Here is a 25,724-nt window from a genome sequence, read left to right as displayed (position 1 = left end):
TTTGGAGCACTTGAAGGGTTTTGCTATAAGTGATTTTTGCTGACTATATTAAACACAGTTCGAAGCTACGTGTTTCAAAAGAAAAAACACCAAATGCTTGGGCTCGTCCAGGATTTGAACCCGGGACCTCTCGCACCCTAAGCGAGAATCATACCCCTAGACCAACGAGCCATTACATTAGTTGGGTTTTAGGAAAAAAATTGCCAGACTAACGCGCCAGACAGCGTTTGTGTTCTCAAAATAGAAACAAAGTTTTCGTTTTGAAGTGAGGATTTTAAAATTCCTCAATAGGATCTGTTTTTCCAATATAATTTTCATTGTATGGGTGAATTAACAGTTGAGGTTTATGTACGATGGTGATAAATCATATTGACTGTTGTCAAAGTTGAGTCTGCTTCTGGTCAAATTGCTGGGGAAGACTTAAAATGTCCATTCATTTCTTAATTGTTTATGAGGGCTTTGTTGGTTTAGGAGAAATTTGTGGTTCTAATATATGTTGGAAAAGCACATGAAGGATTTAACTTTCTTTCTCATATTCTGCATGCTATCACCATGTTGAAAATAAAGTAAAGATGTGCAGAGGAGAAATTAATTATAAATAGTCTTGTGCAAAATAATGTTTGGGGAGGTTGGCCTGGTTCCATAACTTGAATCCACAGTCGAACGTAACGACTGCCTTGAATTTACCTTTACAGTTTTATTCATCGATACATTCAGGCGTGTACTGGAAGGAATTTGATTCAAACCTACCCTCTCCATCACATATTTGCACAAGTCTAAGTATGAATAAAAATAGAATTCCGTATGTCAAAACATATATTTTTTCCCCTTTGTTTGTTGTTAACAAAGATTTTGCAGTCTTAAGAAAGACTTTGCAGTCTTAAAAGCGTCATCTGAGCAGTTAGGACTTGCATTAATGACTTACGATAAACCATTGATTTTAAATGGTTGATAATGAAAACGACACATTTTTTATGATTTCTCTCATACATTTCTAAGTAAAAGCTAAACGAGTATTAATATAAGATGTTAGCTTTGAAAGGTGATATCAGAAGCACCAGGAAATATATATATTGTTGGTGGCATGCCAACATCTTCTCTTTGGAGCACTTGAAGGGTTTTGCTATAAGTGATTTTTGCTGACTATATTAAACACAGTTCGAAGCTACGTGTTTCAAAAGAAAAAACACCAAATGCTTGGGCTCGTCCGGGATTTGAACCCGGGACCTCTCGCACCCTAAGCGAGAATCATACCCCTAGACCAACGAGCCATTACATTAGTTGGGTTTTAGGAAAAAAATTGCCAGACTAACGCGCCAGACAGCGTTTGTGTTCTCAAAATAGAAACAAAGTTTTCGTTTTGAAGTGAGGATTTTAAAATTCCTCAATAGGATCTGTTTTTCCAATATCATTTTCATTGTATGGGTGAATTAACAGTTGAGGTTTATGTACGATGGTGATAAATCATATTGACTGTTGTCAAAGTTGAGTCTGCTTCTGGTCAAATTGCTGGGGAAGACTTAAAATGTCCATTCATTTCTTAATTGTTTATGAGGGCTTTGTTGGTTTAGGAGAAATTTGTGGTTCTAATATATGTTGGAAAAGCACATGAAGGATTTAACTTTCTTTCTCATATTCTGCATGCTATCACCATGTTGAAAATAAAGTAAAGATGTGCAGAGGAGAAATTAATTATAAATAGTCTTGTGCAAAATAATGTTTGGGGAGGTTGGCCTGGTTCCATAACTTGAATCCACAGTCGAACGTAACGACTGCCTTGAATTTACCTTTACAGTTTTATTCATCGATACATTCAGGCGTGTACTGGAAGGAATTTGATTCAAACCTACCCTCTCCATCACATATTTGCACAAGTCTAAGTATGAATAAAAATAGAATTCCGTATGTCAAAACATATATTTTTTTCCCCTTTGTTTGTTGTTAACAAAGATTTTGCAGTCTTAAGAAAGACTTTGCAGTCTTAAAAGCGTCATCTGAGCAGTTAGGACTTGCATTAATGACTTACGATAAACCATTGATTTTAAATGGTTGATAATGAAAACGACACATTTTTTATGATTTCTCTCATACATTTCTAAGTAAAAGCTAAACGAGTATTAATATAAGATGTTAGCTTTGAAAGGTGATATCAGAAGCACCAGGAAATATATATATTGATGGTGGCATGCCAACATCTTCTCTTTGGAGCACTTGAAGGGTTTTGCTATAAGTGATTTTTGCTGACTATATTAAACACAGTTCGAAGCTACGTGTTTCAAAAGAAAAAACACCAAATGCTTGGGCTCGTCCAGGATTTGAACCCGGGACCTCTCGCACCCTAAGCGAGAATCATACCCCTAGACCAACGAGCCATTACATTAGTTGGGTTTTAGGAAAAAAATTGCCAGACTAACGCGCCAGACAGCGTTTGTGTTCTCAAAATAGAAACAAAGTTTTCGTTTTGAAGTGAGGATTTTAAAATTCCTCAATAGGATCTGTTTTTCCAATATAATTTTCATTGTATGGGTGAATTAACAGTTGAGGTTTATGTACGATGGTGATAAATCATATTGACTGTTGTCAAAGTTGAGTCTGCTTCTGGTCAAATTGCTGGGGAAGACTTAAAATGTCCATTCATTTCTTAATTGTTTATGAGGGCTTTGTTGGTTTAGGAGAAATTTGTGGTTCTAATATATGTTGGAAAAGCACATGAAGGATTTAACTTTCTTTCTCATATTCTGCATGCTATCACCATGTTGAAAATAAAGTAAAGATGTGCAGAGGAGAAATTAATTATAAATAGTCTTGTGCAAAATAATGTTTGGGGAGGTTGGCCTGGTTCCATAACTTGAATCCACAGTCGAACGTAACGACTGCCTTGAATTTACCTTTACAGTTTTATTCATCGATACATTCAGGCGTGTACTGGAAGGAATTTGATTCAAACCTACCCTCTCCATCACATATTTGCACAAGTCTAAGTATGAATAAAAATAGAATTCCGTATGTCAAAACATATATTTTTTTCCCCTTTGTTTGTTGTTAACAAAGATTTTGCAGTCTTAAGAAAGACTTTGCAGTCTTAAAAGCGTCATCTGAGCAGTTAGGACTTGCATTAATGACTTACGATAAACCATTGATTTTAAATGGTTGATAATGAAAACGACACATTTTTTATGATTTCTCTCATACATTTCTAAGTAAAAGCTAAACGAGTATTAATATAAGATGTTAGCTTTGAAAGGTGATATCAGAAGCACCAGGAAATATATATATTGATGGTGGCATGCCAACATCTTCTCTTTGGAGCACTTGAAGGGTTTTGCCATAAGTGATTTTTGCTGACTATATTAAACACAGTTCGAAGCTACGTGTTTCAAAAGAAAAAACACCAAATGCTTGGGCTCGTCCAGGATTTGAACCCGGGACCTCTCGCACCCTAAGCGAGAATCATACCCCTAGACCAACGAGCCATTACATTAGTTGGGTTTTAGGAAAAAAATTGCCAGACTAACGCGCCAGACAGCGTTTGTGTTCTCAAAATAGAAACAAAGTTTTCGTTTTGAAGTGAGGATTTTAAAATTCCTCAATAGGATCTGTTTTTCCAATATCATTTTCATTGTATGGGTGAATTAACAGTTGAGGTTTATGTACAATGGTGATAAATCATATTGACTGTTGTCAAAGTTGAGTCTGCTTCTGGTCAAATTGCTGGGGAAACTTAAAATGTCCATTCATTTCTTAATTGTTTATGAGGGCTTTGTTGGTTTAGGAGAAATTTGTGGTTCTAATATATGTTGGAAAAGCACATGAAGGATTTAACTTTCTTTCTCATATTCTGCATGCTATCACCATGTTGAAAATAAAGTAAAGATGTGCAGAGGAGAAATTAATTATAAATAGTCTTGTGCAAAATAATGTTTGGGGAGGTTGGCCTGGTTCCATAACTTGAATCCACAGTCGAACGTAACGACTGCCTTGAATTTACCTTTACAGTTTTATTCATCGATACATTCAGGCGTGTACTGGAAGGAATTTGATTCAAACCTACCCTCTCCATCACATATTTGCACAAGTCTAAGTATGAATAAAAATAGAATTCCGTATGTCAAAACATGTATTTTTTCCCCTTTGTTTGTTGTTAACAAAGATTTTGCAGTCTTAAGAAAGACTTTGCAGTCTTAAAAGCGTCATCTGAGCAGTTAGGACTTGCATTAATGACTTACGATAAACCATTGATTTTAAATGGTTGATAATGAAAACGACACATTTTTTATGATTTCTCTCATACATTTCTAAGTAAAAGCTAAACGAGTATTAATATAAGATGTTAGCTTTGAAAGGTGATATCAGAAGCACCAGGAAATATATATATTGATGGTGGCATGCCAACATCTTCTCTTTGGAGCACTTGAAGGGTTTTGCTATAAGTGATTTTTGCTGACTATATTAAACACAGTTCGAAGCTACGTGTTTCAAAAGAAAAAACACCAAATGCTTGGGCTCGTCCAGGATTTGAACCCGGGACCTCTCGCACCCTAAGCGAGAATCATACCCCTAGACCAACGAGCCATTACATTAGTTGGGTTTTAGGAAAAAAATTGCCAGACTAACGCGCCAGACAGCGTTTGTGTTCTCAAAATAGAAACAAAGTTTTCGTTTTGAAGTGAGGATTTAAAAATTCCTCAGTAGGATCTGTTTTTCCAATATCATTTTCATTGTATGGGTGAATTAACAGTTGAGGTTTATGTACGATGGTGATAAATCATATTGACTGTTGTCAAAGTTGAGTCTGCTTCTGGTCAAATTGCTGGGGAAGACTTAAAATGTCCATTCATTTCTTAATTGTTTATGAGGGCTTTGTTGGTTTAGGAGAAATTTGTGGTTCTAATATATGTTGGAAAAGCACATGAAGGATTTAACTTTCTTTCTCATATTCTGCATGCTATCACCATGTTGAAAATAAAGTAAAGATGTGCAGAGGAGAAATTAATTATAAATAGTCTTGTGCAAAATAATGTTTGGGGAGGTTGGCCTGGTTCCATAACTTGAATCCACAGTCGAACGTAACGACTGCCTTGAATTTACCTTTACAGTTTTATTCATCGATACATTCAGGCGTGTACTGGAAGGAATTTGATTCAAACCTACCCTCTCCATCACATATTTGCACAAGTCTAAGTATGAATAAAATTAGAATTCCGTATGTCAAAACATATATTTTTTTCCCCTTTGTTTGTTGTTAACAAAGATTTTGCAGTCTTAAGAAAGACTTTGCAGTCTTAAAAGCGTCATCTGAGCAGTTAGGACTTGCATTAATGACTTACGATAAACCATTGATTTTAAATGGTTGATAATGAAAACGACACATTTTTTATGATTTCTCTCATACATTTCTAAGTAAAAGCTAAACGAGTATTAATATAAGATGTTAGCTTTGAAAGGTGATATCAGAAGCACCAGGAAATATATATATTGATGGTGGCATGCCAACATCTTCTCTTTGGAGCACTTGAAGGGTTTTGCTATAAGTGATTTTTGCTGACTATATTAAACACAGTTCGAAGCTACGTGTTTCAAAAGAAAAAACACCAAATGCTTGGGCTCGTCCAGGATTTGAACCCGGGACCTCTCGCACCCTAAGCGAGAATCATACCCCTAGACCAACGAGCCATTACATTAGTTGGGTTTTAGGAAAAAAATTGCCAGACTAACGCGCCAGACAGCGTTTGTGTTCTCAAAATAGAAACAAAGTTTTCGTTTTGAAGTGAGGATTTTAAAATTCCTCAATAGGATCTGTTTTTCCAATATAATTTTCATTGTATGGGTGAATTAACAGTTGAGGTTTATGTACGATGGTGATAAATCATATTGACTGTTGTCAAAGTTGAGTCTGCTTCTGGTCAAATTGCTGGGGAAGACTTAAAATGTCCATTCATTTCTTAATTGTTTATGAGGGCTTTGTTGGTTTAGGAGAAATTTGTGGTTCTAATATATGTTGGAAAAGCACATGAAGGATTTAACTTTCTTTCTCATATTCTGCATGCTATCACCATGTTGAAAATAAAGTAAAGATGTGCAGAGGAGAAATTAATTATAAATAGTCTTGTGCAAAATAATGTTTGGGGAGGTTGGCCTGGTTCCATAACTTGAATCCACAGTCGAACGTAACGACTGCCTTGAATTTACCTTTACAGTTTTATTCATCGATACATTCAGGCGTGTACTGGAAGGAATTTGATTCAAACCTACCCTCTCCATCACATATTTGCACAAGTCTAAGTATGAATAAAAATAGAATTCCGTATGTCAAAACATATATTTTTTCCCCTTTGTTTGTTGTTAACAAAGATTTTGCAGTCTTAAGAAAGACTTTGCAGTCTTAAAAGCGTCATCTGAGCAGTTAGGACTTGCATTAATGACTTACGATAAACCATTGATTTTAAATGGTTGATAATGAAAACGACACATTTTTTATGATTTCTCTCATACATTTCTAAGTAAAAGCTAAACGAGTATTAATATAAGATGTTAGCTTTGAAAGGTGATATCAGAAGCACCAGGAAATATATATATTGTTGGTGGCATGCCAACATCTTCTCTTTGGAGCACTTGAAGGGTTTTGCTATAAGTGATTTTTGCTGACTATATTAAACACAGTTCGAAGCTACGTGTTTCAAAAGAAAAAACACCAAATGCTTGGGCTCGTCCGGGATTTGAACCCGGGACCTCTCGCACCCTAAGCGAGAATCATACCCCTAGACCAACGAGCCATTACATTAGTTGGGTTTTAGGAAAAAAATTGCCAGACTAACGCGCCAGACAGCGTTTGTGTTCTCAAAATAGAAACAAAGTTTTCGTTTTGAAGTGAGGATTTTAAAATTCCTCAATAGGATCTGTTTTTCCAATATCATTTTCATTGTATGGGTGAATTAACAGTTGAGGTTTATGTACGATGGTGATAAATCATATTGACTGTTGTCAAAGTTGAGTCTGCTTCTGGTCAAATTGCTGGGGAAGACTTAAAATGTCCATTCATTTCTTAATTGTTTATGAGGGCTTTGTTGGTTTAGGAGAAATTTGTGGTTCTAATATATGTTGGAAAAGCACATGAAGGATTTAACTTTCTTTCTCATATTCTGCATGCTATCACCATGTTGAAAATAAAGTAAAGATGTGCAGAGGAGAAATTAATTATAAATAGTCTTGTGCAAAATAATGTTTGGGGAGGTTGGCCTGGTTCCATAACTTGAATCCACAGTCGAACGTAACGACTGCCTTGAATTTACCTTTACAGTTTTATTCATCGATACATTCAGGCGTGTACTGGAAGGAATTTGATTCAAACCTACCCTCTCCATCACATATTTGCACAAGTCTAAGTATGAATAAAAATAGAATTCCGTATGTCAAAACATATATTTTTTTCCCCTTTGTTTGTTGTTAACAAAGATTTTGCAGTCTTAAGAAAGACTTTGCAGTCTTAAAAGCGTCATCTGAGCAGTTAGGACTTGCATTAATGACTTACGATAAACCATTGATTTTAAATGGTTGATAATGAAAACGACACATTTTTTATGATTTCTCTCATACATTTCTAAGTAAAAGCTAAACGAGTATTAATATAAGATGTTAGCTTTGAAAGGTGATATCAGAAGCACCAGGAAATATATATATTGATGGTGGCATGCCAACATCTTCTCTTTGGAGCACTTGAAGGGTTTTGCTATAAGTGATTTTTGCTGACTATATTAAACACAGTTCGAAGCTACGTGTTTCAAAAGAAAAAACACCAAATGCTTGGGCTCGTCCAGGATTTGAACCCGGGACCTCTCGCACCCTAAGCGAGAATCATACCCCTAGACCAACGAGCCATTACATTAGTTGGGTTTTAGGAAAAAAATTGCCAGACTAACGCGCCAGACAGCGTTTGTGTTCTCAAAATAGAAACAAAGTTTTCGTTTTGAAGTGAGGATTTTAAAATTCCTCAATAGGATCTGTTTTTCCAATATAATTTTCATTGTATGGGTGAATTAACAGTTGAGGTTTATGTACGATGGTGATAAATCATATTGACTGTTGTCAAAGTTGAGTCTGCTTCTGGTCAAATTGCTGGGGAAGACTTAAAATGTCCATTCATTTCTTAATTGTTTATGAGGGCTTTGTTGGTTTAGGAGAAATTTGTGGTTCTAATATATGTTGGAAAAGCACATGAAGGATTTAACTTTCTTTCTCATATTCTGCATGCTATCACCATGTTGAAAATAAAGTAAAGATGTGCAGAGGAGAAATTAATTATAAATAGTCTTGTGCAAAATAATGTTTGGGGAGGTTGGCCTGGTTCCATAACTTGAATCCACAGTCGAACGTAACGACTGCCTTGAATTTACCTTTACAGTTTTATTCATCGATACATTCAGGCGTGTACTGGAAGGAATTTGATTCAAACCTACCCTCTCCATCACATATTTGCACAAGTCTAAGTATGAATAAAAATAGAATTCCGTATGTCAAAACATATATTTTTTCCCCTTTGTTTGTTGTTAACAAAGATTTTGCAGTCTTAAGAAAGACTTTGCAGTCTTAAAAGCGTCATCTGAGCAGTTAGGACTTGCATTAATGACTTACGATAAACCATTGATTTTAAATGGTTGATAATGAAAACGACACATTTTTTATGATTTCTCTCATACATTTCTAAGTAAAAGCTAAACGAGTATTAATATAAGATGTTAGCTTTGAAAGGTGATATCAGAAGCACCAGGAAATATATATATTGTTGGTGGCATGCCAACATCTTCTCTTTGGAGCACTTGAAGGGTTTTGCTATAAGTGATTTTTGCTGACTATATTAAACACAGTTCGAAGCTACGTGTTTCAAAAGAAAAAACACCAAATGCTTGGGCTCGTCCGGGATTTGAACCCGGGACCTCTCGCACCCTAAGCGAGAATCATACCCCTAGACCAACGAGCCATTACATTAGTTGGGTTTTAGGAAAAAAATTGCCAGACTAACGCGCCAGACAGCGTTTGTGTTCTCAAAATAGAAACAAAGTTTTCGTTTTGAAGTGAGGATTTTAAAATTCCTCAATAGGATCTGTTTTTCCAATATCATTTTCATTGTATGGGTGAATTAACAGTTGAGGTTTATGTACGATGGTGATAAATCATATTGACTGTTGTCAAAGTTGAGTCTGCTTCTGGTCAAATTGCTGGGGAAGACTTAAAATGTCCATTCATTTCTTAATTGTTTATGAGGGCTTTGTTGGTTTAGGAGAAATTTGTGGTTCTAATATATGTTGGAAAAGCACATGAAGGATTTAACTTTCTTTCTCATATTCTGCATGCTATCACCATGTTGAAAATAAAGTAAAGATGTGCAGAGGAGAAATTAATTATAAATAGTCTTGTGCAAAATAATGTTTGGGGAGGTTGGCCTGGTTCCATAACTTGAATCCACAGTCGAACGTAACGACTGCCTTGAATTTACCTTTACAGTTTTATTCATCGATACATTCAGGCGTGTACTGGAAGGAATTTGATTCAAACCTACCCTCTCCATCACATATTTGCACAAGTCTAAGTATGAATAAAAATAGAATTCCGTATGTCAAAACATATATTTTTTTCCCCTTTGTTTGTTGTTAACAAAGATTTTGCAGTCTTAAGAAAGACTTTGCAGTCTTAAAAGCGTCATCTGAGCAGTTAGGACTTGCATTAATTACTTACGATAAACCATTGATTTTAAATGGTTGATAATGAAAACGACACATTTTTTATGATTTCTCTCATACATTTCTAAGTAAAAGCTAAACGAGTATTAATATAAGATGTTAGCTTTGAAAGGTGATATCAGAAGCACCAGGAAATATATATATTGATGGTGGCATGCCAACATCTTCTCTTTGGAGCACTTGAAGGGTTTTGCTATAAGTGATTTTTGCTGACTATATTAAACACAGTTCGAAGCTACGTGTTTCAAAAGAAAAAACACCAAATGCTTGGGCTCGTCCAGGATTTGAACCCGGGACCTCTCGCACCCTAAGCGAGAATCATACCCCTAGACCAACGAGCCATTACATTAGTTGGGTTTTAGGAAAAAAATTGCCAGACTAACGCGCCAGACAGCGTTTGTGTTCTCAAAATAGAAACAAAGTTTTCGTTTTGAAGTGAGGATTTTAAAATTCCTCAATAGGATCTGTTTTTCCAATATAATTTTCATTGTATGGGTGAATTAACAGTTGAGGTTTATGTACGATGGTGATAAATCATATTGACTGTTGTCAAAGTTGAGTCTGCTTCTGGTCAAATTGCTGGGGAAGACTTAAAATGTCCATTCATTTCTTAATTGTTTATGAGGGCTTTGTTGGTTTAGGAGAAATTTGTGGTTCTAATATATGTTGGAAAAGCACATGAAGGATTTAACTTTCTTTCTCATATTCTGCATGCTATCACCATGTTGAAAATAAAGTAAAGATGTGCAGAGGAGAAATTAATTATAAATAGTCTTGTGCAAAATAATGTTTGGGGAGGTTGGCCTGGTTCCATAACTTGAATCCACAGTCGAACGTAACGACTGCCTTGAATTTACCTTTACAGTTTTATTCATCGATACATTCAGGCGTGTACTGGAAGGAATTTGATTCAAACCTACCCTCTCCATCACATATTTGCACAAGTCTAAGTATGAATAAAAATAGAATTCCGTATGTCAAAACATATATTTTTTTCCCCTTTGTTTGTTGTTAACAAAGATTTTGCAGTCTTAAGAAAGACTTTGCAGTCTTAAAAGCGTCATCTGAGCAGTTAGGACTTGCATTAATGACTTACGATAAACCATTGATTTTAAATGGTTGATAATGAAAACGACACATTTTTTATGATTTCTCTCATACATTTCTAAGTAAAAGCTAAACGAGTATTAATATAAGATGTTAGCTTTGAAAGGTGATATCAGAAGCACCAGGAAATATATATATTGATGGTGGCATGCCAACATCTTCTCTTTGGAGCACTTGAAGGGTTTTGCCATAAGTGATTTTTGCTGACTATATTAAACACAGTTCGAAGCTACGTGTTTCAAAAGAAAAAACACCAAATGCTTGGGCTCGTCCAGGATTTGAACCCGGGACCTCTCGCACCCTAAGCGAGAATCATACCCCTAGACCAACGAGCCATTACATTAGTTGGGTTTTAGGAAAAAAATTGCCAGACTAACGCGCCAGACAGCGTTTGTGTTCTCAAAATAGAAACAAAGTTTTCGTTTTGAAGTGAGGATTTTAAAATTCCTCAATAGGATCTGTTTTTCCAATATCATTTTCATTGTATGGGTGAATTAACAGTTGAGGTTTATGTACAATGGTGATAAATCATATTGACTGTTGTCAAAGTTGAGTCTGCTTCTGGTCAAATTGCTGGGGAAACTTAAAATGTCCATTCATTTCTTAATTGTTTATGAGGGCTTTGTTGGTTTAGGAGAAATTTGTGGTTCTAATATATGTTGGAAAAGCACATGAAGGATTTAACTTTCTTTCTCATATTCTGCATGCTATCACCATGTTGAAAATAAAGTAAAGATGTGCAGAGGAGAAATTAATTATAAATAGTCTTGTGCAAAATAATGTTTGGGGAGGTTGGCCTGGTTCCATAACTTGAATCCACAGTCGAACGTAACGACTGCCTTGAATTTACCTTTACAGTTTTATTCATCGATACATTCAGGCGTGTACTGGAAGGAATTTGATTCAAACCTACCCTCTCCATCACATATTTGCACAAGTCTAAGTATGAATAAAAATAGAATTCCGTATGTCAAAACATGTATTTTTTCCCCTTTGTTTGTTGTTAACAAAGATTTTGCAGTCTTAAGAAAGACTTTGCAGTCTTAAAAGCGTCATCTGAGCAGTTAGGACTTGCATTAATGACTTACGATAAACCATTGATTTTAAATGGTTGATAATGAAAACGACACATTTTTTATGATTTCTCTCATACATTTCTAAGTAAAAGCTAAACGAGTATTAATATAAGATGTTAGATTTGAAAGGTGATATCAGAAGCACCAGGAAATATATATATTGATGGTGGCATGCCAACATCTTCTCTTTGGAGCACTTGAAGGGTTTTGCTATAAGTGATTTTTGCTGACTATATTAAACACAGTTCGAAGCTACGTGTTTCAAAAGAAAAAACACCAAATGCTTGGGCTCGTCCAGGATTTGAACCCGGGACCTCTCGCACCCTAAGCGAGAATCATACCCCTAGACCAACGAGCCATTACATTAGTTGGGTTTTAGGAAAAAAATTGCCAGACTAACGCGCCAGACAGCGTTTGTGTTCTCAAAATAGAAACAAAGTTTTCGTTTTGAAGTGAGGATTTAAAAATTCCTCAATAGGATCTGTTTTTCCAATATCATTTTCATTGTATGGGTGAATTAACAGTTGAGGTTTATGTACGATGGTGATAAATCATATTGACTGTTGTCAAAGTTGAGTCTGCTTCTGGTCAAATTGCTGGGGAAGACTTAAAATGTCCATTCATTTCTTAATTGTTTATGAGGGCTTTGTTGGTTTAGGAGAAATTTGTGGTTCTAATATATGTTGGAAAAGCACATGAAGGATTTAACTTTCTTTCTCATATTCTGCATGCTATCACCATGTTGAAAATAAAGTAAAGATGTGCAGAGGAGAAATTAATTATAAATAGTCTTGTGCAAAATAATGTTTGGGGAGGTTGACCTGGTTCCATAACTTGAATCCACAGTCGAACGTAATGACTGCCTTGAATTTACCTTTACAGTTTTATTCATCGATACATTCAGGCGTGTACTTGAAGGAATTTGATTCAAACCTACCCTCTCCATCACATATTTGCACGAGTCTAAGTATGAATAAAAATAGAATTCCGTATGTCAAAACATGTATTTTTTCCCGTTTGTTGTTAACAAAGATTTTGCAGTCTTAAGAAAGACTTTGCAGTCTTAACCCCTTAAGGACCAAACTTCTGGAATAAAAGGGGATCATGACGTGTCAGACATGTCATGTGTCCTTAAGGGGTTAAAAGCGTCATCTGAGCAGTTAGGACTTGCATTAATGACTTACGATAAATCATTGATTTTAAATGGTTGATAATGAAAACGACACATTTTTTATGATTTCTCTCATACATTTCTAAGTAAAAGCTAAACGAGTATTAATATAAGATGTTAGCTTTGAAAGGTGATATCAGAAGCACCAGGAAATATATATATTGATGGTGGCATGCCAACATCTTCTCTTTGGAGCACTTGAAGGGTTTTGCTATAAGTGATTTTTGCTGACTATATTAAACACAGTTCGAAGCTACGTGTTTCAAAAGAAAAAACACCAAATGCTTGGGCTCGTCCGGGATTTGAACCCGGGACCTCTCGCACCCTAAGCGAGAATCATACCCCTAGACCAACGAGCCATTACATTAGTTGGGTTTTAGGAAAAAAATTGCCAGACTAACGCGCCAGACAGCGTTTGTGTTCTCAAAATAGAAACAAAGTTTTCGTTTTGAAGTGAGGATTTTAAAATTCCTCAATAGGATCTGTTTTTCCAATATCATTTTCATTGTATGGGTGAATTAACAGTTGAGGTTTATGTACGATGGTGATAAATCATATTGACTGTTGTCAAAGTTGAGTCTGCTTCTGGTCAAATTGCTGGGGAAGACTTAAAATGTCCATTCATTTCTTAATTGTTTATGAGGGCTTTGTTGGTTTAGGAGAAATTTGTGGTTCTAATATATGTTGGAAAAGCACATGAAGGATTTAACTTTCTTTCTCATATTCTGCATGCTATCACCATGTTGAAAATAAAGTAAAGATGTGCAGAGGAGAAATTAATTATAAATAGTCTTGTGCAAAATAATGTTTGGGGAGGTTGGCCTGGTTCCATAACTTGAATCCACAGTCGAACGTAACGACTGCCTTGAATTTACCTTTACAGTTTTATTCATCGATACATTCAGGCGTGTACTGGAAGGAATTTGATTCAAACCTACCCTCTCCATCACATATTTGCACAAGTCTAAGTATGAATAAAAATAGAATTCCGTATGTCAAAACATATATTTTTTTCCCCTTTGTTTGTTGTTAACAAAGATTTTGCAGTCTTAAGAAAGACTTTGCAGTCTTAAAAGCGTCATCTGAGCAGTTAGGACTTGCATTAATGACTTACGATAAACCATTGATTTTAAATGGTTGATAATGAAAACGACACATTTTTTATGATTTCTCTCATACATTTCTAAGTAAAAGCTAAACGAGTATTAATATAAGATGTTAGCTTTGAAAGGTGATATCAGAAGCACCAGGAAATATATATATTGATGGTGGCATGCCAACATCTTCTCTTTGGAGCACTTGAAGGGTTTTGCCATAAGTGATTTTTGCTGACTATATTAAACACAGTTCGAAGCTACGTGTTTCAAAAGAAAAAACACCAAATGCTTGGGCTCGTCCAGGATTTGAACCCGGGACCTCTCGCACCCTAAGCGAGAATCATACCCCTAGACCAACGAGCCATTACATTAGTTGGGTTTTAGGAAAAAAATTGCCAGACTAACGCGCCAGACAGCGTTTGTGTTCTCAAAATAGAAACAAAGTTTTCGTTTTGAAGTGAGGATTTTAAAATTCCTCAATAGGATCTGTTTTTCCAATATCATTTTCATTGTATGGGTGAATTAACAGTTGAGGTTTATGTACGATGGTGATAAATCATATTGACTGTTGTCAAAGTTGAGTCTGCTTCTGGTCAAATTGCTGGGGAAGACTTAAAATGTCCATTCATTTCTTAATTGTTTATGAGGGCTTTGTTGGTTTAGGAGAAATTTGTGGTTCTAATATATGTTGGAAAAGCACATGAAGGATTTAACTTTCTTTCTCATATTCTGCATGCTATCACCATGTTGAAAATAAAGTAAAGATGTGCAGAGGAGAAATTAATTATAAATAGTCTTGTGCAAAATAATGTTTGGGGAGGTTGGCCTGGTTCCATAACTTGAATCCACAGTCGAACGTAACGACTGCCTTGAATTTACCTTTACAGTTTTATTCATCGATACATTCAGGCGTGTACTGGAAGGAATTTGATTCAAACCTACCCTCTCCATCACATATTTGCACAAGTCTAAGTATGAATAAAAATAGAATTCCGTATGTCAAAACATATATTTTTTTCCCCTTTGTTTGTTGTTAACAAAGATTTTGCAGTCTTAAGAAAGACTTTGCAGTCTTAAAAGCGTCATCTGAGCAGTTAGGACTTGCATTAATGACTTACGATAAACCATTGATTTTAAATGGTTGATAATGAAAACGACACATTTTTTATGATTTCTCTCATACATTTCTAAGTAAAAGCTAAACGAGTATTAATATAAGATGTTAGCTTTGAAAGGTGATATCAGAAGCACCAGGAAATATATATATTGATGGTGGCATGCCAACATCTTCTCTTTGGAGCACTTGAAGGGTTTTGCCATAAGTGATTTTTGCTGACTATATTAAACACAGTTCGAAGCTACGTGTTTCAAAAGAAAAAACACCAAATGCTTGGGCTCGTCCAGGATTTGAACCCGGGACCTCTCGCACCCTAAGCGAGAATCATACCCCTAGACCAACGAGCCATTACATTAGTTGGGTTTTAGGAAAAAAATTGCCAGACTAACGCGCCAGACAGCGTTTGTGTTCTCAAAATAGAAACAAAGTTTTCGTTTTGAAGTGAGGATTTTAAAATTCCTCAATAGGATCTGTTTTTCCAATATAATTTTCATTGTATGGGTGAATTAACAGTTGAGGTTTATGTACGATGGTGATAAATCATATTGACTGTTGTCAAAGTTGAGTCTGCTTCTGGTCAAATTGCTGGGGAAGACTTAAAATGTCCATTCATTTCTTAATTGTTTATGAGGGCTTTGTTGGTTTAGGAGAAATTTGTGGTTCTAATATATGTTGGAAAAGCACATGAAGGATTTAACTTTCTTTCTCATATTCTGCATGCTATCACCATGTTGAAAATAAAGTAAAGATGTGCAGAGGAGAAATTAATTATAAATAGTCTTGTGCAAAATAATGTTTGGGGAGGTTGGCCTGGTTCCATAACTTGAATCCACAGTCGAACGTAACGACTGCCTTGAATTTACCTTTACAGTTTTATTCATCGATACATTCAGGCGTGTACTGGAAGGAATTTGATTCAAACCTACCCTCTCCATCACATATTTGCACAAGTCTAAGTATGAATAAAAATAGAATTCCGTATGTCAAAACATATATTTTTTTCCCCTTTGTTTGTTGTTAACAAAGATTTTGCAGTCTTAAGAAAGACTTTGCAGTCTTAAAAGCGTCATCTGAGCAGTTAGGACTTGCATTAATGACTTACGATAAACCATTGATTTTAAATGGTTGATAATGAAAACGACACATTTTTTATGATTTCTCTCATACATTTCTAAGTAAAAGCTAAACGAGTATTAATATAAGATGTTAGCTTTGAAAGGTGATATCAGAAGCACCAGGAAATATATATATTGATGGTGGCATGCCAACATCTTCTCTTTGGAGCACTTGAAGGGTTTTGCTATAAGTGATTTTTGCTGACTATATTAAACACAGTTCGAAGCTACGTGTTTCAAAAGAAAAAACACCAAATGCTTGGGCTCGTCCAGGATTTGAACCCGGGACCTCTCGCACCCTAAGCGAGAATCATACCCCTAGACCAACGAGCCATTACATTAGTTGGGTTTTAGGAAAAAAATTGCCAGACTAACGCGCCAGACAGCGTTTGTGTTCTCAAAATAGAAACAAAGTTTTCGTTTTGAAGTGAGGATTTTAAAATTCCTCAATAGGATCTGTTTTTCCAATATAATTTTCATTGTATGGGTGAATTAACAGTTGAGGTTTATGTACGATGGTGATAAATCATATTGACTGTTGTCAAAGTTGAGTCTGCTTCTGGTCAAATTGCTGGGGAAGACTTAAAATGTCCATTCATTTCTTAATTGTTTATGAGGGCTTTGTTGGTTTAGGAGAAATTTGTGGTTCTAATATATGTTGGAAAAGCACATGAAGGATTTAACTTTCTTTCTCATATTCTGCATGCTATCACCATGTTGAAAATAAAGTAAAGATGTGCAGAGGAGAAATTAATTATAAATAGTCTTGTGCAAAATAATGTTTGGGGAGGTTGGCCTGGTTCCATAACTTGAATCCACAGTCGAACGTAACGACTGCCTTGAATTTACCTTTACAGTTTTATTCATCGATACATTCAGGCGTGTACTGGAAGGAATTTGATTCAAACCTACCCTCTCCATCACATATTTGCACAAGTCTAAGTATGAATAAAAATAGAATTCCGTATGTCAAAACATATATTTTTTTCCCCTTTGTTTGTTGTTAACAAAGATTTTGCAGTCTTAAGAAAGACTTTGCAGTCTTAAAAGCGTCATCTGAGCAGTTAGGACTTGCATTAATGACTTACGATAAACCATTGATTTTAAATGGTTGATAATGAAAACGACACATTTTTTATGATTTCTCTCATACATTTCTAAGTAAAAGCTAAACGAGTATTAATATAAGATGTTAGCTTTGAAAGGTGATATCAGAAGCACCAGGAAATATATATATTGATGGTGGCATGCCAACATCTTCTCTTTGGAGCACTTGAAGGGTTTTGCTATAAGTGATTTTTGCTGACTATATTAAACACAGTTCGAAGCTACGTGTTTCAAAAGAAAAAACACCAAATGCTTGGGCTCGTCCAGGATTTGAACCCGGGACCTCTCGCACCCTAAGCGAGAATCATACCCCTAGACCAACGAGCCATTACATTAGTTGGGTTTTAGGAAAAAAATTGCCAGACTAACGCGCCAGACAGCGTTTGTGTTCTCAAAATAGAAACAAAGTTTTCGTTTTGAAGTGAGGATTTTAAAATTCCTCAATAGGATCTGTTTTTCCAATATCATTTTCATTGTATGGGTGAATTAACAGTTGAGGTTTATGTACGATGGTGATAAATCATATTGACTGTTGTCAAAGTTGAGTCTGCTTCTGGTCAAATTGCTGGGGAAGACTTAAAATGTCCATTCATTTCTTAATTGTTTATGAGGGCTTTGTTGGTTTAGGAGAAATTTGTGGTTCTAATATATGTTGGAAAAGCACATGAAGGATTTAACTTTCTTTCTCATATTCTGCATGCTATCACCATGTTGAAAATAAAGTAAAGATGTGCAGAGGAGAAATTAATTATAAATAGTCTTGTGCAAAATAATGTTTGGGGAGGTTGGCCTGGTTCCATAACTTGAATCCACAGTCGAACGTAACGACTGCCTTGAATTTACCTTTACAGTTTTATTCATCGATACATTCAGGCGTGTACTGGAAGGAATTTGATTCAAACCTACCCTCTCCATCACATATTTGCACAAGTCTAAGTATGAATAAAAATAGAATTCCGTATGTCAAAACATATATTTTTTTCCCCTTTGTTTGTTGTTAACAAAGATTTTGCAGTCTTAAGAAAGACTTTGCAGTCTTAAAAGCGTCATCTGAGCAGTTAGGACTTGCATTAATGACTTACGATAAACCATTGATTTTAAATGGTTGATAATGAAAACGACACATTTTTTATGATTTCTCTCATACATTTCTAAGTAAAAGCTAAACGAGTATTAATATAAGATGTTAGCTTTGAAAGGTGATATCAGAAGCACCAGGAAATATATATATTGATGGTGGCATGCCAACATCTTCTCTTTGGAGCACTTGAAGGGTTTTGCCATAAGTGATTTTTGCTGACTATATTAAACACAGTTCGAAGCTACGTGTTTCAAAAGAAAAAACACCAAATGCTTGGGCTCGTCCAGGATTTGAACCCGGGACCTCTCGCACCCTAAGCGAGAATCATACCCCTAGACCAACGAGCCATTACATTAGTTGGGTTTTAGGAAAAAAATTGCCAGACTAACGCGCCAGACAGCGTTTGTGTTCTCAAAATAGAAACAAAGTTTTCGTTTTGAAGTGAGGATTTTAAAATTCCTCAATAGGATCTGTTTTTCCAATATAATTTTCATTGTATGGGTGAATTAACAGTTGAGGTTTATGTACGATGGTGATAAATCATATTGACTGTTGTCAAAGTTGAGTCTGCTTCTGGTCAAATTGCTGGGGAAGACTTAAAATGTCCATTCATTTCTTAATTGTTTATGAGGGCTTTGTTGGTTTAGGAGAAATTTGTGGTTCTAATATATGTTGGAAAAGCACATGAAGGATTTAACTTTCTTTCTCATATTCTGCATGCTATCACCATGTTGAAAATAAAGTAAAGATGTGCAGAGGAGAAATTAATTATAAATAGTCTTGTGCAAAATAATGTTTGGGGAGGTTGGCCTGGTTCCATAACTTGAATCCACAGTCGAACGTAACGACTGCCTTGAATTTACCTTTACAGTTTTATTCATCGATACATTCAGGCGTGTACTGGAAGGAATTTGATTCAAACCTACCCTCTCCATCACATATTTGCACAAGTCTAAGTATGAATAAAAATAGAATTCCGTATGTCAAAACATATATTTTTTTCCCCTTTGTTTGTTGTTAACAAAGATTTTGCAGTCTTAAGAAAGACTTTGCAGTCTTAAAAGCGTCATCTGAGCAGTTAGGACTTGCATTAATGACTTACGATAAACCATTGATTTTAAATGGTTGATAATGAAAACGACACATTTTTTATGATTTCTCTCATACATTTCTAAGTAAAAGCTAAACGAGTATTAATATAAGATGTTAGCTTTGAAAGGTGATATCAGAAGCACCAGGAAATATATATATTGATGGTGGCATGCCAACATCTTCTCTTTGGAGCACTTGAAGGGTTTTGCTATAAGTGATTTTTGCTGACTATATTAAACACAGTTCGAAGCTACGTGTTTCAAAAGAAAAAACACCAAATGCTTGGGCTCGTCCAGGATTTGAACCCGGGACCTCTCGCACCCTAAGCGAGAATCATACCCCTAGACCAACGAGCCATTACATTAGTTGGGTTTTAGGAAAAAAATTGCCAGACTAACGCGCCAGACAGCGTTTGTGTTCTCAAAATAGAAACAAAGTTTTCGTTTTGAAGTGAGGATTTTAAAATTCCTCAATAGGATCTGTTTTTCCAATATAATTTTCATTGTATGGGTGAATTAACAGTTGAGGTTTATGTACGATGGTGATAAATCATATTGACTGTTGTCAAAGTTGAGTCTGCTTCTGGTCAAATTGCTGGGGAAGACTTAAAATGTCCATTCATTTCTTAATTGTTTATGAGGGCTTTGTTGGTTTAGGAGAAATTTGTGGTTCTAATATATGTTGGAAAAGCACATGAAGGATTTAACTTTCTTTCTCATATTCTGCATGCTATCACCATGTTGAAAATAAAGTAAAGATGTGCAGAGGAGAAATTAATTATAAATAGTCTTGTGCAAAATAATGTTTGGGGAGGTTGGCCTGGTTCCATAACTTGAATCCACAGTCGAACGTAACGACTGCCTTGAATTTACCTTTACAGTTTTATTCATCGATACATTCAGGCGTGTACTGGAAGGAATTTGATTCAAACCTACCCTCTCCATCACATATTTGCACAAGTCTAAGTATGAATAAAAATAGAATTCCGTATGTCAAAACATATATTTTTTTCCCCTTTGTTTGTTGTTAACAAAGATTTTGCAGTCTTAAGAAAGACTTTGCAGTCTTAAAAGCGTCATCTGAGCAGTTAGGACTTGCATTAATGACTTACGATAAACCATTGATTTTAAATGGTTGATAATGAAAACGACACATTTTTTATGATTTCTCTCATACATTTCTAAGTAAAAGCTAAACGAGTATTAATATAAGATGTTAGCTTTGAAAGGTGATATCAGAAGCACCAGGAAATATATATATTGATGGTGGCATGCCAACATCTTCTCTTTGGAGCACTTGAAGGGTTTTGCTATAAGTGATTTTTGCTGACTATATTAAACACAGTTCGAAGCTACGTGTTTCAAAAGAAAAAACACCAAATGCTTGGGCTCGTCCAGGATTTGAACCCGGGACCTCTCGCACCCTAAGCGAGAATCATACCCCTAGACCAACGAGCCATTACATTAGTTGGGTTTTAGGAAAAAAATTGCCAGACTAACGCGCCAGACAGCGTTTGTGTTCTCAAAATAGAAACAAAGTTTTCGTTTTGAAGTGAGGATTTTAAAATTCCTCAATAGGATCTGTTTTTCCAATATCATTTTCATTGTATGGGTGAATTAACAGTTGAGGTTTATGTACGATGGTGATAAATCATATTGACTGTTGTCAAAGTTGAGTCTGCTTCTGGTCAAATTGCTGGGGAAGACTTAAAATGTCCATTCATTTCTTAATTGTTTATGAGGGCTTTGTTGGTTTAGGAGAAATTTGTGGTTCTAATATATGTTGGAAAAGCACATGAAGGATTTAACTTTCTTTCTCATATTCTGCATGCTATCACCATGTTGAAAATAAAGTAAAGATGTGCAGAGGAGAAATTAATTATAAATAGTCTTGTGCAAAATAATGTTTGGGGAGGTTGGCCTGGTTCCATAACTTGAATCCACAGTCGAACGTAACGACTGCCTTGAATTTACCTTTACAGTTTTATTCATCGATACATTCAGGCGTGTACTGGAAGGAATTTGATTCAAACCTACCCTCTCCATCACATATTTGCACAAGTCTAAGTATGAATAAAAATAGAATTCCGTATGTCAAAACATATATTTTTTCCCCTTTGTTTGTTGTTAACAAAGATTTTGCAGTCTTAAGAAAGACTTTGCAGTCTTAAAAGCGTCATCTGAGCAGTTAGGACTTGCAATAATGACTTACGATAAACCATTGATTTTAAATGGTTGATAATGAAAACGACACATTTTTTATGATTTCTCTCATACATTTCTAAGTAAAAGCTAAACGAGTATTAATATAAGATGTTAGATTTGAAAGGTGATATCAGAAGCACCAGGAAATATATATATTGATGGTGGCATGCCAACATCTTCTCTTTGGAGCACTTGAAGGGTTTTGCCATAAGTGATTTTTGCTGACTATATTAAACACAGTTCGAAGCTACGTGTTTCAAAAGAAAAAACACCAAATGCTTGGGCTCGTCCAGGATTTGAACCCGGGACCTCTCGCACCCTAAGCGAGAATCATACCCCTAGACCAACGAGCCATTACATTAGTTGGGTTTTAGGAAAAAAATTGCCAGACTAACGCGCCAGACAGCGTTTGTGTTCTCAAAATAGAAACAAAGTTTTCGTTTTGAAGTGAGGATTTTAAAATTCCTCAATAGGATCTGTTTTTCCAATATCATTTTCATTGTATGGGTGAATTAACAGTTGAGGTTTATGTACGATGGTGATAAATCATATTGACTGTTGTCAAAGTTGAGTCTGCTTCTGGTCAAATTGCTGGGGAAGACTTAAAATGTCCATTCATTTCTTAATTGTTTATGAGGGCTTTGTTGGTTTAGGAGAAATTTGTGGTTCTAATATATGTTGGAAAAGCACATGAAGGATTTAACTTTCTTTCTCATATTCTGCATGCTATCACCATGTTGAAAATAAAGTAAAGATGTGCAGAGGAGAAATTAATTATAAAAAGTCTTGTGCAAAATAATGTTTGGGGAGGTTGACCTGGTTCCATAACTTGAATCCACAGTCGAACGTAATGACTGCCTTGAATTTACCTTTACAGTTTTATTCATCGATACATTCAGGCGTGTACTTGAAGGAATTTGATTCAAACCTACCCTCTCCATCACATATTTGCACGAGTCTAAGTATGAATAAAAATAGAATTCCGTATGTCAAAACATGTATTTTTTCCCGTTTGTTATTAACAAAGATTTTGCAGTCTTAAGAAAGACTTTGCAGTCTTAACCCCTTAAGGACCAAACTTCTGGAATAAAAGGGGATCATGACGTGTCAGACATGTCATGTGTCCTTAAGGGGTTAAAAGCGTCATCTGAGCAGTTAGGACTTGCATTAATGACTTACGATAAATCATTGATTTTAAATGGTTGATAATGAAAACGACACATTTTTTATGATTTCTCTCATACATTTCTAAGTAAAAGCTAAACGAGTATTAATATAAGATGTTAGCTTTGAAAGGTGATATCAGAAGCACCAGGAAATATATATATTGATGGTGGCATGCCAACATCTTCTCTTTGGAGCACTTGAAGGGTTTTGCTATAAGTGATTTTTGCTGACTATATTAAACACAGTTCGAAGCTACGTGTTTCAAAAGAAAAAACACCAAATGCTTGGGCTCGTCCGGGATTTGAACCCGGGACCTCTCGCACCCTAAGCGAGAATCATACCCCTAGACCAACGAGCCATTACATTAGTTGGGTTTTAGGAAAAAAATTGCCAGACTAACGCGCCAGACAGCGTTTGTGTTCTCAAAATAGAAACAAAGTTTTCGTTTTGAAGTGAGGATTTTAAAATTCCTCAATAGGATCTGTTTTTCCAATATCATTTTCATTGTATGGGTGAATTAACAGTTGAGGTTTATGTACGATGGTGATAAATCATATTGACTGTTGTCAAAGTTGAGTCTGCTTCTGGTCAAATTGCTGGGGAAGACTTAAAATGTCCATTCATTTCTTAATTGTTTATGAGGGCTTTGTTGGTTTAGGAGAAATTTGTGGTTCTAATATATGTTGGAAAAGCACATGAAGGATTTAACTTTCTTTCTCATATTCTGCATGCTATCACCATGTTGAAAATAAAGTAAAGATGTGCAGAGGAGAAATTAATTATAAATAGTCTTGTGCAAAATAATGTTTGGGGAGGTTGGCCTGGTTCCATAACTTGAATCCACAGTCGAACGTAACGACTGCCTTGAATTTACCTTTACAGTTTTATTCATCGATACATTCAGGCGTGTACTGGAAGGAATTTGATTCAAACCTACCCTCTCCATCACATATTTGCACAAGTCTAAGTATGAATAAAAATAGAATTCCGTATGTCAAAACATATATTTTTTTCCCCTTTGTTTGTTGTTAACAAAGATTTTGCAGTCTTAAGAAAGACTTTGCAGTCTTAAAAGCGTCATCTGAGCAGTTAGGACTTGCATTAATGACTTACGATAAACCATTGATTTTAAATGGTTGATAATGAAAACGACACATTTTTTATGATTTCTCTCATACATTTCTAAGTAAAAGCTAAACGAGTATTAATATAAGATGTTAGCTTTGAAAGGTGATATCAGAAGCACCAGGAAATATATATATTGATGGTGGCATGCCAACATCTTCTCTTTGGAGCACTTGAAGGGTTTTGCTATAAGTGATTTTTGCTGACTATATTAAACACAGTTCGAAGCTACGTGTTTCAAAAGAAAAAACACCAAATGCTTGGGCTCGTCCAGGATTTGAACCCGGGACCTCTCGCACCCTAAGCGAGAATCATACCCCTAGACCAACGAGCCATTACATTAGTTGGGTTTTAGGAAAAAAATTGCCAGACTAACGCGCCAGACAGCGTTTGTGTTCTCAAAATAGAAACAAAGTTTTCGTTTTGAAGTGAGGATTTTAAAATTCCTCAATAGGATCTGTTTTTCCAATATCATTTTCATTGTATGGGTGAATTAACAGTTGAGGTTTATGTACGATGGTGATAAATCATATTGACTGTTGTCAAAGTTGAGTCTGCTTCTGGTCAAATTGCTGGGGAAGACTTAAAATGTCCATTCATTTCTTAATTGTTTATGAGGGCTTTGTTGGTTTAGGAGAAATTTGTGGTTCTAATATATGTTGGAAAAGCACATGAAGGATTTAACTTTCTTTCTCATATTCTGCATGCTATCACCATGTTGAAAATAAAGTAAAGATGTGCAGAGGAGAAATTAATTATAAATAGTCTTGTGCAAAATAATGTTTGGGGAGGTTGGCCTGGTTCCATAACTTGAATCCACAGTCGAACGTAACGACTGCCTTGAATTTACCTTTACAGTTTTATTCATCGATACATTCAGGCGTGTACTGGAAGGAATTTGATTCAAACCTACCCTCTCCATCACATATTTGCACAAGTCTAAGTATGAATAAAAATAGAATTCCGTATGTCAAAACATATATTTTTTTCCCCTTTGTTTGTTGTTAACAAAGATTTTGCAGTCTTAAGAAAGACTTTGCAGTCTTAAAAGCGTCATCTGAGCAGTTAGGACTTGCATTAATGACTTACGATAAACCATTGATTTTAAATGGTTGATAATGAAAACGACACATTTTTTATGATTTCTCTCATACATTTCTAAGTAAAAGCTAAACGAGTATTAATATAAGATGTTAGCTTTGAAAGGTGATATCAGAAGCACCAGGAAATATATATATTGATGGTGGCATGCCAACATCTTCTCTTTGGAGCACTTGAAGGGTTTTGCCATAAGTGATTTTTGCTGACTATATTAAACACAGTTCGAAGCTACGTGTTTCAAAAGAAAAAACACCAAATGCTTGGGCTCGTCCAGGATTTGAACCCGGGACCTCTCGCACCCTAAGCGAGAATCATACCCCTAGACCAACGAGCCATTACATTAGTTGGGTTTTAGGAAAAAAATTGCCAGACTAACGCGCCAGACAGCGTTTGTGTTCTCAAAATAGAAACAAAGTTTTCGTTTTGAAGT

General features: G+C 35.5%; 5 non-coding genes across 5 annotated transcripts; all 5 read right to left on the bottom strand.

Moving 5' to 3' along the window:
• Nucleotides 1-1,199: 1,199 nt before the first annotated feature.
• Nucleotides 1,200-1,271, bottom strand: TRNAP-AGG (transfer RNA proline (anticodon AGG)). The gene has a single exon. It is a non-coding gene; the product is annotated as a tRNA-Pro (tRNA).
• A 5,430-nt stretch (nucleotides 1,272-6,701) lies between these two features.
• Nucleotides 6,702-6,773, bottom strand: TRNAP-AGG (transfer RNA proline (anticodon AGG)). The gene has a single exon. It is a non-coding gene; the product is annotated as a tRNA-Pro (tRNA).
• A 2,129-nt stretch (nucleotides 6,774-8,902) lies between these two features.
• Nucleotides 8,903-8,974, bottom strand: TRNAP-AGG (transfer RNA proline (anticodon AGG)). Its single transcript has one exon. It is a non-coding gene; the product is annotated as a tRNA-Pro (tRNA).
• A 4,401-nt stretch (nucleotides 8,975-13,375) lies between these two features.
• On the bottom strand, nucleotides 13,376-13,447 carry TRNAP-AGG (transfer RNA proline (anticodon AGG)). Its single transcript has one exon. It is a non-coding gene; the product is annotated as a tRNA-Pro (tRNA).
• Nucleotides 13,448-23,354: 9,907 nt separating this feature from the next.
• On the bottom strand, nucleotides 23,355-23,426 carry TRNAP-AGG (transfer RNA proline (anticodon AGG)). The gene has a single exon. It is a non-coding gene; the product is annotated as a tRNA-Pro (tRNA).
• Nucleotides 23,427-25,724: the final 2,298 nt, after the last annotated feature.

The sequence above is a fragment of the Pelobates fuscus genome, chromosome 6 (genome assembly GCF_036172605.1).
Source record: "Pelobates fuscus isolate aPelFus1 chromosome 6, aPelFus1.pri, whole genome shotgun sequence".
Lineage (NCBI taxonomy): Eukaryota > Metazoa > Chordata > Amphibia > Anura > Pelobatidae > Pelobates > Pelobates fuscus.
The sequence above is the reverse complement of the archived record's forward strand: the minus strand, read 5'-3'. Positions and strand labels throughout refer to the sequence as shown.